Below are 17133 nucleotides of genomic sequence, written 5' to 3' on the forward strand. Positions count from 1 at the left end.
CCCCGTCTTGTCCTGCAAGGGCCCCACATTTCCTGGGGCCTTCTTTCTTCTCCCTATGTACTTAAAAAAGGACTTCTTGTTGTCCTTAATCCGGGAAGCCAGCCCCTGTTCCATCTCTGCCTTGGCCTTCCTAACCATCCCCCTACATCCCTGAGCAACTGCTGAATAGTCCTCCTTAGTGATGACCCCTCCTTATGGGTTGTATATAATTCCTGTAATTCAGCTTTTGCTTTAAGAAAAGAGCTCATCACCAAGTAGGGATCTGTTGTCCTTCTTGTGTGTTGTCTGTTAAACCTAATGGGATTCAGTGCTACAGAGGGTTGTATGCAGGAAAACAGGACTCGCACTACTGGGTTAAACCATCAGGCATTACTATCCACATCACACAGGGGCCTATACCCAATATCTTTGAGAGAGAAGAAAGAGGAAAAACCCTTCCAGCTTTGCTAAACTGGTGAAAGGAATTACTTCTTGACCCCCACAGGCCTGATCCTTAAGTATATGCCTTGAAGTATGACATTTAATTAAAACTCATTATAACTACTAACATAGTTAGTTATACAAGTTGAAGTAAAGTTATTGAGTATGCAGTATTTAACTCACAAGACCTTGTAATGAAGTTTATAATGCTTTTAAACACTAAGGTTAATAGATTAAAACAAACTTGGGTAGTGAAATCAGTAAGCTATCTCAGCAATGAAGTGGAATTGTCTAGCCCACTGAAATACCACCCTACTGGGTTTCTTTTTTAATGGTGATTGTTTTTTTCTGAGAACTTGTAACTCAGTTAAGTTTCTACAGCTATATAATTGTTTGACATCTAGTCTCATTTCTGTTCTACTAGTTAACCAAAGAGGATATGAAAACGAGTATTCTTATTATATTAAATATAGTGGATACTCAGAAAGGAAAAATTATACTGTAAATTATGCCATACATTTTAATTCAAAGGTTTAAAAGACTTAAATGTATAATCAGAAGAATATAACAGGAATAATCTTGTGGTACCTATTAACAGTGTTAATAATGGTGATCTTATAGAGCAGGGGTGTCAAACCAGATTTGGACGATGGAGACAGGTCATTTAACTTGCAGGGCCAGAAATTCAGTGTTGGAGCAAGTAATAGTAGCATTAAGCCCTGAAGCTACCAGACCTGCTGCATCAGCATGGTTCACACTGAGAAGGTTAACATTACTGCCACCTGCCCAGCTGCCAGAGTTGGGTCATCCAGCCAATCAGAAACTTAGTGGAATGGTTGCAACCTGTGGGCCATATGTTTGATGCCCTGGTTGTAGAAATAGCTTTAGCATCATAAACTAACTAGAATGTGGTAGGGTAAATAATTATTTCACAATTCTTATTTGCAAGTAGGCCTTTGTGATCCCTGTAAAACCAGCCTGGAACAGAAATGGCTCTTAAGGACCCAAATGGGAGTCCATGCCCAGAAGTCAATGGAATAGCCTTATGCATTTTCCAGTGGACATTTGCAATCGTAACAAAAATCGCCATCTTCATTGTTGGTCAGCCTTGGTCTGTTGGTCAAAGACTAATAGGTCTATGAAAACCATACCTCATTCTCATGCTTAGATGTGGTCTGTACAGATCAAGGTAGAAGGACAGTATGGGAGCCATTGCAATGTATGGTAGATCTTTTGGGTACAAATAGAACTCCAAATTGTATAAGGCTGTTACTACATTTTAGTACTTCAAGGAACTGGAAATATGATAAATGGAAAAAGAAGTAGGGTAACTGTGATCAGCAAAATAGTTCTATTCTGTTTTTGGTTTAAATATTTCCATTTTCCATGCACATATATGTAGTAGTAACATAATTTAGTAGCTGGCATGAATTCATAGATTTATAAATTGTAGGGACAGATTCTCAGCTAGAAGTAAATCACTATTGAAACCAATGTATTTATGCCAGTTTAGAGCAACTGAGAGGATTTAACTGATGTGAAATAATGCAAAATGGATCATTTCCCTTGTTTCTTTCCTAATGTCAAATCTTGAACCTTTGTTGAAGCTACTTTTGAACCTACTCTATATGTTATACACAGAAATTTAAACTATGAAACAAACATTCATCCATAGAGAGCTGATCTTCGTTCAAGCTAAACTGGTGATGTGTTCTGCAAACATAATTTCTTAGCTTGCATTCTTTGATCCTCTGAGGGCTCAAGATAAGCATATGAAACTACTGTTGTCTTAAACTTGGCAGCAGTTTTCTCCGGATTAGGACTGTTTTTCCAGTCCTTAGCAGTTTTGAAAAAATCCTGAAGTCCACATTTTAACAAACTAAAACCAGTTCTGTTGCATCCAAAATGTTTGTTTCAATTTCTATCATTTTTTAAGCTTTGCTAACATGGCATTTAAAAAAGCTATAATTTTGAATCTCATCTGCTGTTCAAATAGATGAAAATGAAACATTTAGATTATTTTCAAGTGTGTTTCTTCACAAATTTGATGAAACTAATTCATAATGCATTCTGGTTACTCTGGATCTACATCTTCTTTCCCCAAAGTTTTGGTCCCTAGATTTGGCCCAGCTTGCTTTGGACAGTGCCTAGACTCTCTTTCAGTACTTAATGTCTTCAAAATCCTGAAGGGACAATCTCTCTCTTGCAGAGCCTCAAGTGAAATCAGTTTGTCTGTGCTGTCTTACTGAGGCAGGCATTACTTGACATGTCTGGCACTCTCTTGTGCAGCTGCAGTGGGTCATTTACTAAGCTACATATCTGTTCTAATACAGTAGAATGCCAAACAACTGAACTAACTGAGACCAGGCAGACATGCAGCTATGAAAACATACAGCCGATCAGTAAACTTCCAAAACATGAATGAAAATAGAATATTAACAAAAAAGGGTACATATTTTAGAGTACTTTCTTAACATATAAGGAAACTTAGAAAAGCAGGGGGGAAGGGTTAAAGCTTTCATAAATAGCAAAAGATTTCCTAATCAAAAAGAAACAAAACCTTTCACAGAACTTTAAGAGAAAGAAAGAAATTGCATTTCAGAAACAACTTGTGGCATCATGCTATTGATTGGACCATGTGGTTGACTAGAATGTGGTTGCTTAGTTTGTTCTTGTATGCTATTAGATCTTTAGAGAGGACAGTCATAACATTTTAGATCAATAAAATAATTATTGGGAATCTTGCATACTCTCTCTTGTACCTGTTCTCTGTAGATGAATCCACTGGGTAGATTTAAAGACTGAAAATAGCTTGTGCGTACATGTGTAGCTTAGTGACATCTGAGACTGGATAGGCAAGACATAAATGTAGTGAGACAGGGCACTTGTCCACTGCATCAGCTTTTGCTGGCTAAAGATGGTCCTGGGTTTTTTTCACTGTCACAATAAACCATGACTAATGATGTAACATGTACATTATTTAGACATTATGAGTTACTTTGCTATTACGAGTACAAAATGCTAGGGGGCATGTTATAACAATTTTACCCTCCTGACCTCCCAGTACTAATTTATACCAGGAGGCATTTTAAGATAGGATTTGATTCTCTGGTTGGTTTATTTTCTTGGGCCATGTCAGGTTGCTATCATTGAGGGCACTGTTGGTGGCTTTGCTTGAGAGACACGCATTTTTGGAAGGTTTTGAGTTCAATAAGCGGTGCTGCCCACTTCCCCTGCAATGTCCCCTGCCAAGTCCACAAGAGGTTGCCTTCCTTCCCCTCACAAAACTCATAATTGGGGGTTGGTACCGCAGGCCACCCAACGGGGCTGCCACCCTGTCCAAGTCTGTTCCTGCAGTTCTGCCTCCCATTTTTTCTGGGTGCCTGCTGCACAGGGTGCTGGGAGTTGGGGAGGAAAATCTTTTTGTGCAAAGTTACGCAAGAGGCTGTCTGCCTCCCCCTCACAAATCTGACTTGCTAGCATCCCTGGCTATTGGCATCAGGGTACCACAAGCATTGCATCTCCCACCCACTTTGCAAAGCCACCCAAAGGATTGCCCCTGAAAAGTCTTTTCCTGCCATTTTTTTGCACAGGGTTTTGGCACTCTTTTTGGATGGGGTATTCATGCTCTTTTCCAGCCTAGTGCCAGCCTTTGTGAAGTTTTTTATTTTTGGGTGCTGGGCGAGAAATTTCTGACTGTTGGGTCTGACTGTTGGGTCTATTCACTTTGGACAGCAGGTACCTCAAAAGAATTAGGAAGACATTTTGGTATTGGGGTAATGTCTTTTCCTAACATATTTGGGTGCCTATGTCCTAATGATTGTGCTCTTTCATATCTTGTAAGGACAATGAGACCAAATAATTCTGTTTACAGTAATGATTAAATTAATAATTTTACTAGTAATAATTGTAATTGATATTAACAATATTCTAGCCACCATGTCTTAGTAATGATTGTGCTCCTTTGTAGCTTGTGAAGTGCAACCATCTTTGGTCTGGTCAGCTGCTCAAGTTGGGGTGGTAGGCGGGTGGGCGGGCAAGCAGGTGGGCCTGCTTCTAGTTGAGGTCAGACCTTTTCATACATTCTAACACATACATACATACATACATATATCCATACATACATGCTAATCAAGTGATATTCTCATCAAGGGACTGTCTCTTCCCTCCCTCTCTCTTCCCAAATGCCTGGTGGTTCTGGTCTTCACTATGTAATTATTGCTATTATTTACACTATATATAGTATACACTATTTACTATTATATACTATACACTATTATTACACTATTATTAAGACTTTATTGAAGCATTATTGAAGGCTTAAGCTTGTAGTATTGGAATTGGTGCTGGCCACAAAGCCTACTACTGAGCTTCACTTATTGTGGGCATCTTTATTTCACCTGTCATGTCAATAACGTTTAAATTTGTTGTGATTTAGCAATCCAAAAATCTGTCAATTATGCACAGTACTCCAATTACTATTATGCACTATATTGTAGGGCTGTGTGAAATTTCACTCTCTGTTACTTTTTAATGCTACTTGGACTTCTTTCAAGCTCAAAACAGCGAAATTGAAGTGAAACAATGGGCTTTGAAACAGCCCTGAAATAAAACAAGGGCAGTTGAAACATTTCAAAACTTTTGAAATGTTTCAAGTTTCAAAGCTGAAGCTGGGCTTGCTGGCAGGGAAACAGAAAGTAAAGAGAGGGGGGAGAAGAGGGAAGAAAGACTGCTCTGATATTGACTGTGTAGCTGGCCAGTGACTGGGATCCTTCCCTGAGGTCCCTTCCAATCCCAGTGCTCTGGGGGAGGGATGGGAAAACAGCATAAAAGGCAGCATTGTTTGAACTGGCCTGCTTTCTGCCTTGAGGTCAGTTACTGAGCTATCTTCCAGAAGTTCATTACCGTTAGACAACAAAGGCTACTGCCATTGATTTCCTACTTGCTAGCCTAGCAAGTGGGATTCTGCAATACCTTTTGCTTTCATTCTATACCCTTTTATTTTATTATTATATTCATTGATTGATTCTGGAATACTGGGCACGGCTTTTTTCGAAGTGTATGTAAATACCGGGAACAATTTTTTTTTAGTAAAAAAAATAGTATTTTTTATTAACCTGAACCTTGAACTGCCTAAGGATTTCCAAGAGCGCACCTCGTGCCTTGTTACTGTATTGCAACAGAAATTCCATAGATTTCTGAGTGAACCCAAGCAGCACCTGGTGGAGAAATCGTTGTAGAGCAGGGAAAATTCCATTTTTGCCCGTATGTTAGATACACATTGAAAAAATAATGTGATGAAAATAATCCTGTTGGCACAAATTCCCATGCTAAAAATAAAACATGTCGGAGGTGGTTTGATTTACCATGATAAAAAATTACTAACACGATAAAACAAGGTCAAAATGCATGTCTTCAGATGTGGTTAAGCTAGCGAAATGGCAATTTTTGTCACATGGATGTAGGAAAAGCACTACGTGGACAAGCACCCAGAGGCAATGAATGCACAGTAGCAGCTAAAGATCAGACTAATTTTGCTGGCAAAAATCTTGCTCAGGAGTCTGCACTGATCAGTAGGAACTTACCTAAGTCATAGCAAGATGAGTTTTTTGCAGCCCCCTCATGGTATGCAGAGCCAATTTTGTGGCCATTTCACAGCAGTCCTGACCCTTGCTGCTGATTGGCAGAGGGTGTCTTCACTCAGTCTGTCATTATCACTTTTTTTTTAGTTGATTTCACAGGAAATTGCTGCTAATGCAGAATTTCCTGGCAATCACGGACAATGCTGTTTTTTGCAGTTTCCACAAAATCTGCAAAACCATGATTTAGGTAGGATCGTACTGATGAGTCAGAAATGTCATCAATATCCCTTTGAATTTACTCAGCACAACACTGAAGAGAAAAGGAAAACACATAGACCTGCTATTGTAATACTTTACCTGGATAGTAGCAATGTTTCGGGAAGGGAGGGGCAGGGTGGGGAGGGACCTGTAGAATTCATTTCACGCTTGTTACAAAGGAAATGGGCTCAATGCAGAAAAATGTAGTTTGAAGGGAGTGTATACAATTATTGCAGAAAGGAATGAAATGGCAGCATGTAGCTCTACTTACAATCAGCAAAGTCAGATTTATACTACCCTCTGTATCAAATGTTACCTGATCAGACAAGCCCTGTTCTATCCATTTTGCAAAGGTATATATGACTCTAAAACTTCAGGGAGAAGAATATCATACCCAAAGAGACTAATTTTAACTTTGTCCAATCTTATGAGTAGGTCCCTGGCTGCTGCCTTCAGCACACCAGAAGTAGCGAAGTGGATGAAATGTATTTCTAGTTTTTCTTAAAGCTACATCATGTTAGCCTTCTTGTATTGTGCTGTGAACTTTTGTCAGCAATTTCAGAGTAACTAGCTGCACCTGAAGTGGTATACTTCCTGAAGGAAAAAAATGAAGTGCTGAATGAAGTTTTTAAACAGGCATCGTATCTTTATTTATTCCACAGCCTTGTCAAGGGATTTGGCTGTTGGAAGTGTGAGTTTTAGGGTGACATGTTGAGACTATTCCAATTTTTCTCTGAGCCTAACTGAAATAAAATTAACTGTTCCAAACAGGAGATTTTACCACACCTTTAACTCTCCTATGAAATATGAACTTTCATTTCTACCTAAGAGAACTTTTACAATCTTCTCTCCTTTGCCTTATGAAGGGTGTTTATGCCTGAAAGCTTGCAACTAATTTTTTTTTCTTTTCAAAAAGCTAGTTGGTCTAATAAAAGATATCACCTCTACCACGAGTTCTGATTCCATGTTGATCTGAGATATTTTAGCACATCTGCTCAGAAAGGTGGCACAAGCAGTTGTCTAACTCAGGGACCTCAACTCTGCCTCTAAATTCCTTCTTATAGTTGCAGATAGGTATAATATTCTTCATTCCATGCCCCAAAAGTTCTGTGCGCAAAGTTGTAGTTGTATATGCTGTTAAGAGACTTCCACTCCAGATGCTACACTTCAAGCTAAGGTATTCCTGTTCCTGTAGAGTGTATGTGTATTAGTTTCCTAAAAGTGGATATGACCAGCCACAACACTGGTGTGTGAAAGCCACTGGGAGTAAGATGAGCCCCCAAGGAACTCTGCAGGACCATCATATACGTTAAGATGCTGCTAAGCTCCAAGAGCTAGTCTCCATTTGAGATCAATTTCAAGTTAACAAAAATGTTTAATAGTTGTAATGTGGATGCTTACTGTTCTTTGAATACACTAATGTAGACATTCACAAACATTTGTTCCTGGTCTTGGTTTCACCCTAAGATAAACTCATGACCAGGAATAAAAATTGGCCCCACAAACAAACATTTGTGATGTGTATGTCTTAATCTACCCCTGGAAAACCCTTGTAGTATAGATATAGCATGTACGGGCAAAAGACTATATTTTCTCTTAGAGGTTATTTAGGTTAACCAAAAAACTCCAGCAAAACTACTTTTGTACCAATTTAAGCTGTGTCTACACTTGTGCATTTTTTGGTACATCTTTTAAGTTAGATCTTAAAAATTCCAGATCTAACTATTTTCCAGACTATACTGGAAAATGTAGACTTTAGGCTTAACTGTGCTAGTTTTGCAGTCATGTTATCCTGAGACAAAAAGCAATTAGCTCTTACAGAACATATCACAAAGAGCACTACATTTCTGGAGCTCTGGAATGAGGCCATGGAGTTCTTGACTGGCACTTGAAAACCAGTATGTTGTATAGGCCAAGTGCCTGTGTTGTGGGCACATGTCCTCTGGGAAAGTTGCGTATGAACTGTAAAATCAGTCTAACAAAAGGAAGCAAGCCATTCTGGTAAAAGCACAACTTTTTTGGTAATCGTTTATCTAAGTGGTATCTTCAGTTGTCACAGCTGCGTTAGTCACAAACTTCATCTTATAATTCCCCTGACCAACAGACCTTTGATCAGGGACAGGTAGTTAGCCATGTTAATCTGAAATCAGTCAGAAGGCAGCATAGATATCTACCGTTACAGACTGACTAAATAAGATGTATAGAGAGAGAGCAGAAGCTTTTGTGCACCCAAGTTGACTTCATCAGACCTTTGGCAGCAGGTAGAGCTGGTCTGAGCATTGGGCTTTTACAGCCCGCATGGCAACAACATGTATGAATTCAGTCCTGGGACTGTAAAACCTACGCCTGGTTTACACATCAGAAATTAATAACTTTGACCATAGTGCCATACTTACATCAGTAAAATGATCAGACATATTGATATAAGGCATTATGACCATATGTCAACATAACCATTCTGTATTGGCACATCTGTACATGCATTACTGTAATAACAGGTACCAACTAAATGTGCAGTAACTAGCACTACTGCACAATAGCACCAGTGCACACCATTTAAGTGATGTTAATGCGCAGTAGACTAATTCTATTGTGCATTCACGCAATTGCACAGCTTTTGCTGTGAAGCACTACTGCGCAGTAGAATTAGTCTACTGAGCACTTAGTGTCTCATGTAGATGTGCCCAGTGGGTACCAAAATAATCTATATTGGCCTAAATCACATTTACCCAGACAAGAGATATTTTTGGTTATTGTGTAAGTCAGGTTTTCTATAACCTGCCCAACATTCAAGTTAAAAAAGTCACATTTCTGAACAAAAAATATTATTATACTAAAACTTTTGAGTATAGTCCATTCCTTAGAGATCCCTAGGAAGGAAAGGTGTTATAAAGAGTTGTCATTAGAAGGTGACCACATGTAGAACCTGTTTAAATCCTCATGTAAAAAATGAGGTGCAGTTTCTCAATTGTAGCTTTTAGCTCTGTGCAGTATATCTGTTTGTTAACATGTTCCTTTTCTGCTGATGCTCAAAGCTCTTTAGTCTGTCTGGTGTCCTTCTCTTCTCTTTCTCCCCCGTCTCCTCTGTCTGTCCTTGTTTCGCACCAGGCAGGTGCAGCAATTTCCAGTCCATCAGGACATTATCCATCAGGAATGCAATGGAGAAGAGAAACAATTTCCTTGTCCCCTTAAGGTCACTATCCCTATCAGCCAGTCTCTTCTGTGATATACTACACAAAGTAGCTTATGCACAAAACCGTAGTGATACAATGAGGAGGAAGATAATAGGTGTCAGAAATGAGTGTCAAAACATGTTTACAAACTAGGATGCAATAGTATCTATCAGTTAGCAAACACAAGTCCTTGGCTCTGTGCCAATCCCAGCAGCTTTCATTGGCATAGGAACTGCCCAAATGTTACTTGGTTTTGACTTGGGTTTTTGGCTCCCGAGTGTTTGTTTTTGAATGAACTGATACCTCAAGAGAGAGCTCAGCTGAAATGGCTAACTTTAAACTGATTATGTACAACTACAAAAACAGATACAATAGCAGATCTGGTCCCAGGCTGCTCATAGCTTTGACTTGGTTTGTGAACCCTGGCCTGTTGTTCTGCCAGTGGCTCTCTGACTCTTTCAGCCTGCAGTGAAATCTCTTGCATGGCTTTGGGTTTTCTCACAACATTTCCAGTCAGAAGCCTCCTTTCACCAGGGGAAAAACTATTTGATTCATAATATATATTAGGTGTATAGGTATTTTAGGTATAATATCTTTAAAAAATGGGCCCACATCAAGAAGGACAATTCTGGGTGGAATGCAGTTCAAATGCTTGTTCGCATCTACAGATGGCTGAATTTTAAAGACCAGATGTATGAACATAAGCATTTACCTCAGTGCAGTGTTTTAAAATTTCTGATAATGCTGAGTATTCAGGGAATTCCCAAGTACTTATGTAATGGTTCACAAAATGTCATTTCATGAATCCCTCTGAACATTTGTATTAGAAAAATCCACTGTTTGTGTGGTAGTTGTTACTGCCACTTCCTCTTTTACTGTGGTCTAGTTTCAAAAGTTTGTCATTCGGTTTAGGAACCGGGAAAAGACTCTGTGACTAACTCATAGTATCAAAATGGCTTACATGTGCTACTAATGACAAATAATCGAACGCAGTAGTCTGCCAGCAGTCCATTAGCTGAATATTATTCACCCAAGGTATTTAGCAAATACTTGTGAATGATAAGCACATTAGCAGAAATTAGGTTGGGCTCTGAAACAGAAGATATTCACAGTGAACAATACTCACAGCAAATTACTTGAGCAGTACTATTTTTTCTGGGCAGCAAATCTCATGAGACTATGTTTCTTAGGATATATTCTTGATCAGAACAAACATATGAAAGCAGTCTTCCCAGAGACAATAGAGCACTTCTGCTGCAAGCTTTCTGATATTAGATTTTTCACTTGATTTTCTTTTCTTGCCTGTGGCTTAAAGAGAAGAATGTGCATTAATGGGCTGCATTATATCTACATTATTTCTTTTCAGTAGTAATGCAAGAAGTACTTTACATAGGTCATAAGTCTGAAAGAGATCTCATGGGGCATCACATTCAGTCCATATCTAAAGCAGCAATCCAGTCAAACAATCCCATTCATAAACCTATCAAATTTGCAAACATTTGTAAGCTTTGTGCAAAAGGAATAGTGGTGTGAGTGGCTATTGTGGCATGCAAATACTGACTGACAACTAACTTAGGACTGAGACACTTGGAGGTAAAAGCCTTTCTTAATTGCTGATGTCACTCGTACAACAACCTGCCAGTAAGGTTTCACTGATCTGTGAAGGCCAAATTGCCTGACCCTTACAACAAGCTGACAGTCGTGAGGCACCTCTGAGAATGTTTGGCCAGCATGGTGCTCCTTGGACATGCCATGCTGATAAGCACTCTGAATCTGGCAGGATGGATTATTTATCATTGTGCTGGGACTGACATGTAATCTGCTGCCCTGCCATTGCTGACATGTCCATTGGGGTGTGAAAACCATCTAGCCCCTTCCCTTATTGCTTATTTTGAATGAGAAGCAAAACTAATACTCTGGCATGTGTAGGAATGTGATCCCTGTGCTAGACTCAACTAAGCATCTTAAAATTTTCCTATTTAATTTTTTCTTGGAAATTACTGGAGAATGGGGGGAGAAAATATAGGCTATAGGGCAGAAAATACTATATTTGCCACAACAATTGTATTGTAGTTTAAGGGTGTGTGTAAACTAAACAGGGGCCCTAAATTGAAGCAGTGGGTTTTTAAAAACACCCTTTAATGTAGGGCCAAGTAAACGCCCGTGTCATGCACACACCCATGCACTTACCAGCCTCTCTAGCAGCGGGGAGGGGAAGGTGTGGGTGGAGTGGTCCCTGAACTGCAGGCGGCTGGTGCTTCCCTCTGAGTCAGTGGTGCCCCCCACCCCCTCAGGCAGCATCTGCCAGTAGGCACCTGGCTTGGACAGTCCCAGGGGGCACCGCAGCCATGGAGGGAAGCACCGGGCCCCTCCGCAGCTCAGGCAGGCAGGCAGGTTCCAGCGGGGGGGAGGGAGAGTTTGCACTTTTTTTTTCTTGGGTGGAGCCTGCCTTTCTGTGCTGCTGCCAGGCTGCCTGCAAGGCTTCTTGCAGAGCCCCTGAGCTCCATAGAGCCCAGTGTTTCACTCCACAGCTGTAGGACAGCAAACGAAAACTCCTCAGAGTTTTATGGCAGGACATCCATAACTTTTGGATGGGCGTCTCTTCATAACTGTGATGATTAGGCCAAATAAACAATTAGAGTCTGTCTGTGGCTTTCTTTTCTTTCTTTCCTGTTTTTTCAGTGATGGGTAAATTCTGTTCAATTTCTCATTTACCTTCTTTTACATAGCATTTACCTATTTGGGAAGATTATACTTAAGTCTACACGTACACGTGAACACAGGTTCAGCTTTTTCACAGTACTGTGTGTTCATTTACATACCTAATTAGTAATTATAGTTATACCATATATGTCAATTTGCATTTGATAGTACTATGCATGTATAGAAGATGATGATTGTGCTGAGAAACCATTTGTAAGATGATCTTTTGAGTGAGCACTTGTATGTTCAGAGTTCTGAAACTTACTTTGTCAGGAAAGTCACTTTGGTATCTTCTGGATTATATAAATCTGAGGTCCTATTATTACAATCCTTTGTGCAGAACTTCAGCAAAATTGTAGAATAGTCTTTTTCAAAAATAGCTTCTAAGAGAAAGTAGTAATTGAGGTCAGATGCAGCCATATATTTGATTAATAGTATGCTGGGAAATACATTAAATGGCCAACATCCATCTGGAGATGAGCTGTGCAATGTTTTTATCTTAAGCCTTTGTAGTTTGGTGATTAACTGTGTCTTTTATGGCTACCATTTTAGGGAGAGCCTCATGCCTTTTGGGCAGACTTGAACAGTTTTCCTCCACAAAAAAGATTCTGGTGGGATTCTTTTATGTGTCATACTTTTTTTTTATGCTCAGAATGCTAGTTAGGTTGGGGGAAGGTGACGCTCTGATAAAAACTGAGACTGTGCTCATGTCAGGGTCCCAGCTTCTCCCTAGCTACATTCTCTAATAAACCAGTTGGTGTTCCTGACAGGGAGGATACATTACATGATTTTTCATCATCACCTTCTATGAGAAAAACAGGTTTATGATCGCTAGGTGAGCCAAGATTAATTCACTCTTTTTATATGCACTCAGACAACCTTAGGGACAGGAGAAGATACATGCTTGTATGTGCCTGTAGATGACCTGATGTATATATGTTCGCATTGAAACAACATCCCAATAGAAGGCTTTTTGTAACCGAATCCATTTTTGTATATTTTTTTTTTATCTCACTTGTGTTTCTTATTGTTTCTGAGTAGCTCATATTTTCATTTTAAATGTATGTAGCTATAGTTCTTTATATTGTTGTGCAACATGGTCTCAAACAAAAATAATAATTCCTCTCAACTCTCCTTTGGAATGCTTGTTAGAGAGAGAGAGAGAAAGAGAGAGAGAGAGAGAGAGAGTCTTAGAGAGGCATAGGAGGAGCGGTAGAATAATATTTATGTGGTCTTTGTTCATTTATCGTCTTTGTGGGTTGGGGGAATGGGAACAAAAAGAAAGTACCATCCAGGACAAAAGAATTGAATGGTTTAGATTCTCTGTTTGCTAATAGGTATCATAGTGTATCTGTGAAATATGATAAATCTGATATAAATACGACTATTTGGGGATACAAACTTTGTCCTCTACTACCTGTGCATCTTTGTTACCTTTGCCTATCTACTCCTCTCTGCCATATTTCTGTTTAATTGTTTTCAGTGGTTAAGATGACAAAGTTTGAAGGTCTCTTTTGTTTCCATTTAGTATTTTTATTTGTTGATACTTGTTTCCTGGATTCTTTATATTTGACAAGGAAGAAATGTGAGAATCGATTATTCAAATAATAGTAATATGAAATCTTGGCTGGTAAAATTTGCAGCTGACAGAGCATGGTAGGAAATAAGGAGAAAGACAGGTTGCTACGATAGCATAATTTTTATCTCCTGATTAAATGATCACATTCCAACAAAATGTGTTTTAATACAGCCAAATGCAAGGAATCAAGAATATGGCTTATACCTGCAGGATGGGAGACACTCTCTTAGAAATCTGTAACTCAAGAAAAGACTAAGGATTATTACAGATAATCATCTGAACAACAGCTATTGGCAAAATGAACTAATGCGATCCTTTGATGTATAAGACACAAAATATCCAGTAGAAGTAGAAAAGTGATGATGCCTTTCTGCAGCATGGATAAGGTTGGAATATATAATGTCCATACCCAGTGTCCAAATTTCAGGCAAATTGAGAAGATAACTCTGATAGTTCAAGGGAGGTACACGAAAATGATTCAGAGACTGGAAAGCAAGCCTTGGGATCCAATTTATTCAGGTTATCAACGAGAAGGAAGACTTGATTACTCTGTGCATGTACTTACATATGGAAGAGCTATCTGAAAGTGTAGAGCTCTCAGCTTTAATGAGAGAGGTATAATGAGAGTCATCTTGAAATAAGAAACAATTCTGTAACTGAGTGTAACTACATGGTGACTTAGTGGAGGAGCTAGTGGACACACCATTCTTTCAAAAAGATATGCCTGTATCTAGCTTCTTGGAGAAATTCTATGAATGAGCATAATTGCTATTGGAATATGAGGTTCTGAATATCTGTGCTCATTCCCTTTTTTTTGAAGGGAAGAATAGGATTCTGTGCATTGCCCTCGCTGTAGTCATAATACTTGAAGCTCTGCATTAAGAAATGACTGTAATCAATCTCAAACTTTGGAACTTCAGCCAGTCATCTGCAGGGATCAAGTGCAGAGAAAGAATCTTCCTCTGCAGAATCAGAAATTGACTGCAGTTGGAGATGGATGGGGCAAATGTTCTGAAATGGTATAAAGTGACTTTGGTTTTAGGTACCTGGCTAGCATCTTTTATTTAAATGCCCAGGTTCAAGTGATTACCAGAACTGGTATTTTCTTCCAGATAAGACTGTTGTGAATCTTGAGGGGTTTCACCATCTTTCACCATTTTTCACCAAATAAATTTCTTAACGTGGCATAAAAAGCCATGTCAAAGCCTCTGATATTGGAGGTACAGGCAACCCCCACTTAATGCTCTTAATTGGTTCCTGAAAAATTAAGCATTAAGTGAAACAAAGCATTAAGCGAAACCAACTTTCACTTTCTAAAGCCACCAAAATCACCAGAATCAGGGCTGCCAGAATTAGTGTTAATTTCAGTGCCAGCTGTACAATGCCCATGAGCGTTATAATGAAACTCGCAGAGTGCTAAGTGGAATTGGGTATCAATGTAAAATGAGCGCTATAGCGATATAGCACTGAGCGAAACAATATTAAGCAGGGGTCACCTGTACTTTGGTCTTTCTTGTTCTCTGTTCAAGGCATATACCTTAGGCTCCTGAGGACACTGGAAAGCTGTTCTGGAAAGTTAAGTGCCTTTTTTATGCAGAGCTCAGTGAGTGAATCTACACAAGATGCCTTACTGTGCATTAGATGGGTGGTAATCTCCATGAGGCAGAGGCAGTACCTGGCAGCTCTCCCTGCTCTGTGGAGATTAGCACCAGCCACAGTGCTCCCCTGCCAGCCTGGGGCTGGCACCTGGGGGAGTCTAGAGCTCCTCCTGGCTGTTGCAGGGGGGCAGAGCAGGGCAGGAGCAGCCCTAGACTAAACTGCTCCCATCAGGAGAAAATTTGCTCCCAGCAGATGCACATTTAGTGGGAGCACAATTTAATGTGCCTTAATTTTCTGTGCAGAAAATTCAGGTGCATTAATTGCACATGTAGATTCACCCAGTTTTGTGCCCTCTACCTTTACACAGTGTAAAAACATAAAGCACTAAATTCCTATTTTAGGGGTCTCTACCAGTAAAGAATGATTTAATAATTTGCATCTCAGAAAATATGTAATATTTACAATAACATCTTTCTTATATAGCACTTTCTAACCACTGTGTAATCTGCAAAGATTTTAGTAAGGCAGTACAAAAATCATGGGACTGGACTTGTTCTAATGCCACAAAGTGTACTGAGTTGCAATCTAATTTCTCATTCAATGTACATATTTTAGATCCCCAAATGTTTATTATAGTCTTCATTTTTGTTTGACTGATACTTCAGTTGACTATCTTTCTTCCTCGTTTCTCAGTCTCCTCCACAGAAACTGTGAGTAACTCTATTGATATCAACTAATATCAATGGAGTTCAAGAAGTATAAATCCTGAGTTAAAAGAGGAGAGTTAGGCCTGAAGAGTTCTGTTACCAAATATTAGGTGCATCTACATGGGCATTAATATGACTTTTCTAATGTGCATTAAAATTAGTACCTCCAGTGTCAGGGTGCCTATATATAAGCAGGGATGCTGCTCTGATGCACTGTAATTCCAGCACTTTGGAGCAGACTCAATTAATCGGGTCTGCTGGAGCATGACAATTACTGCTGTCCAGCAGCCTCCCGCATCTTGTGTATCAGTGTTCCCATGCTTCAAAATGGTGGCAGAGGTGCTTTATCTAAAGCTCATTTGATGAGCTTTAGATAAAGCACCTCTGCTGCCATTTTGAAGCATGGGAATGGTGATACATGAGCTGCTCTGGAGGCTTTATTTACAGCAATTCTTGTAGCTACTCTAATTAAAGTGAACCTCACCCCCACTCCCAGAGCATGTGTAGAAATGAATGTGCATTTGCACCCTTTTTAGTGACACTTAATGTACAGTAGACTGTTTTACTGCGTATTAGCATAATGTCATGTTTTTTTCTGTGATGCTTTAAGCCACAGTAACAAGTCTACTGTGCATTAAAGTGCATTAAATGTGCACCCACTGGGTGCATCCAGTCAAGCACACAAGTGTCTCTTGCAGCATCCCAAACCAGTTTGAGACACTGCAAGATGCATGCTGTGTATGAAAAAATGTTCCCTGCACTGCATATTTGCAGTGAGGTCTCAAAATTTGACACCTGGAAATCCAAATATAAAAAAAACCACAGGGGAAAAAAGCAGGCAGGGCATGGTCCTGAATCATGCCCTAAGGTAACCTGGAGGTCGGTCCTCTGGAGAGATGGTCTAGTTTCTGGCCAGGGCATCTCTATAGGCTTCTGCTGCCCCAACACACAGGGCATGCACCCTTACCATGCTGGAGTAAGTAGAGGTGGGGCAAGGATCTGGTTCGAATAGGATCCAGGCATTGTCATGGGTAAGTAGGTACTGGGGGGAATTGTGCATTGGGGAGGCTGTGCATGTGTGGAGGAATTGTGGGGGGGGCATTCTGTGGGGG

This window comes from Gavialis gangeticus, unplaced genomic scaffold (assembly GCF_001723915.1).
Source record: "Gavialis gangeticus isolate Ggan-Ray unplaced genomic scaffold, GavGan_comp1, whole genome shotgun sequence".
In the NCBI taxonomy this organism is placed as follows: domain Eukaryota; kingdom Metazoa; phylum Chordata; order Crocodylia; family Gavialidae; genus Gavialis; species Gavialis gangeticus.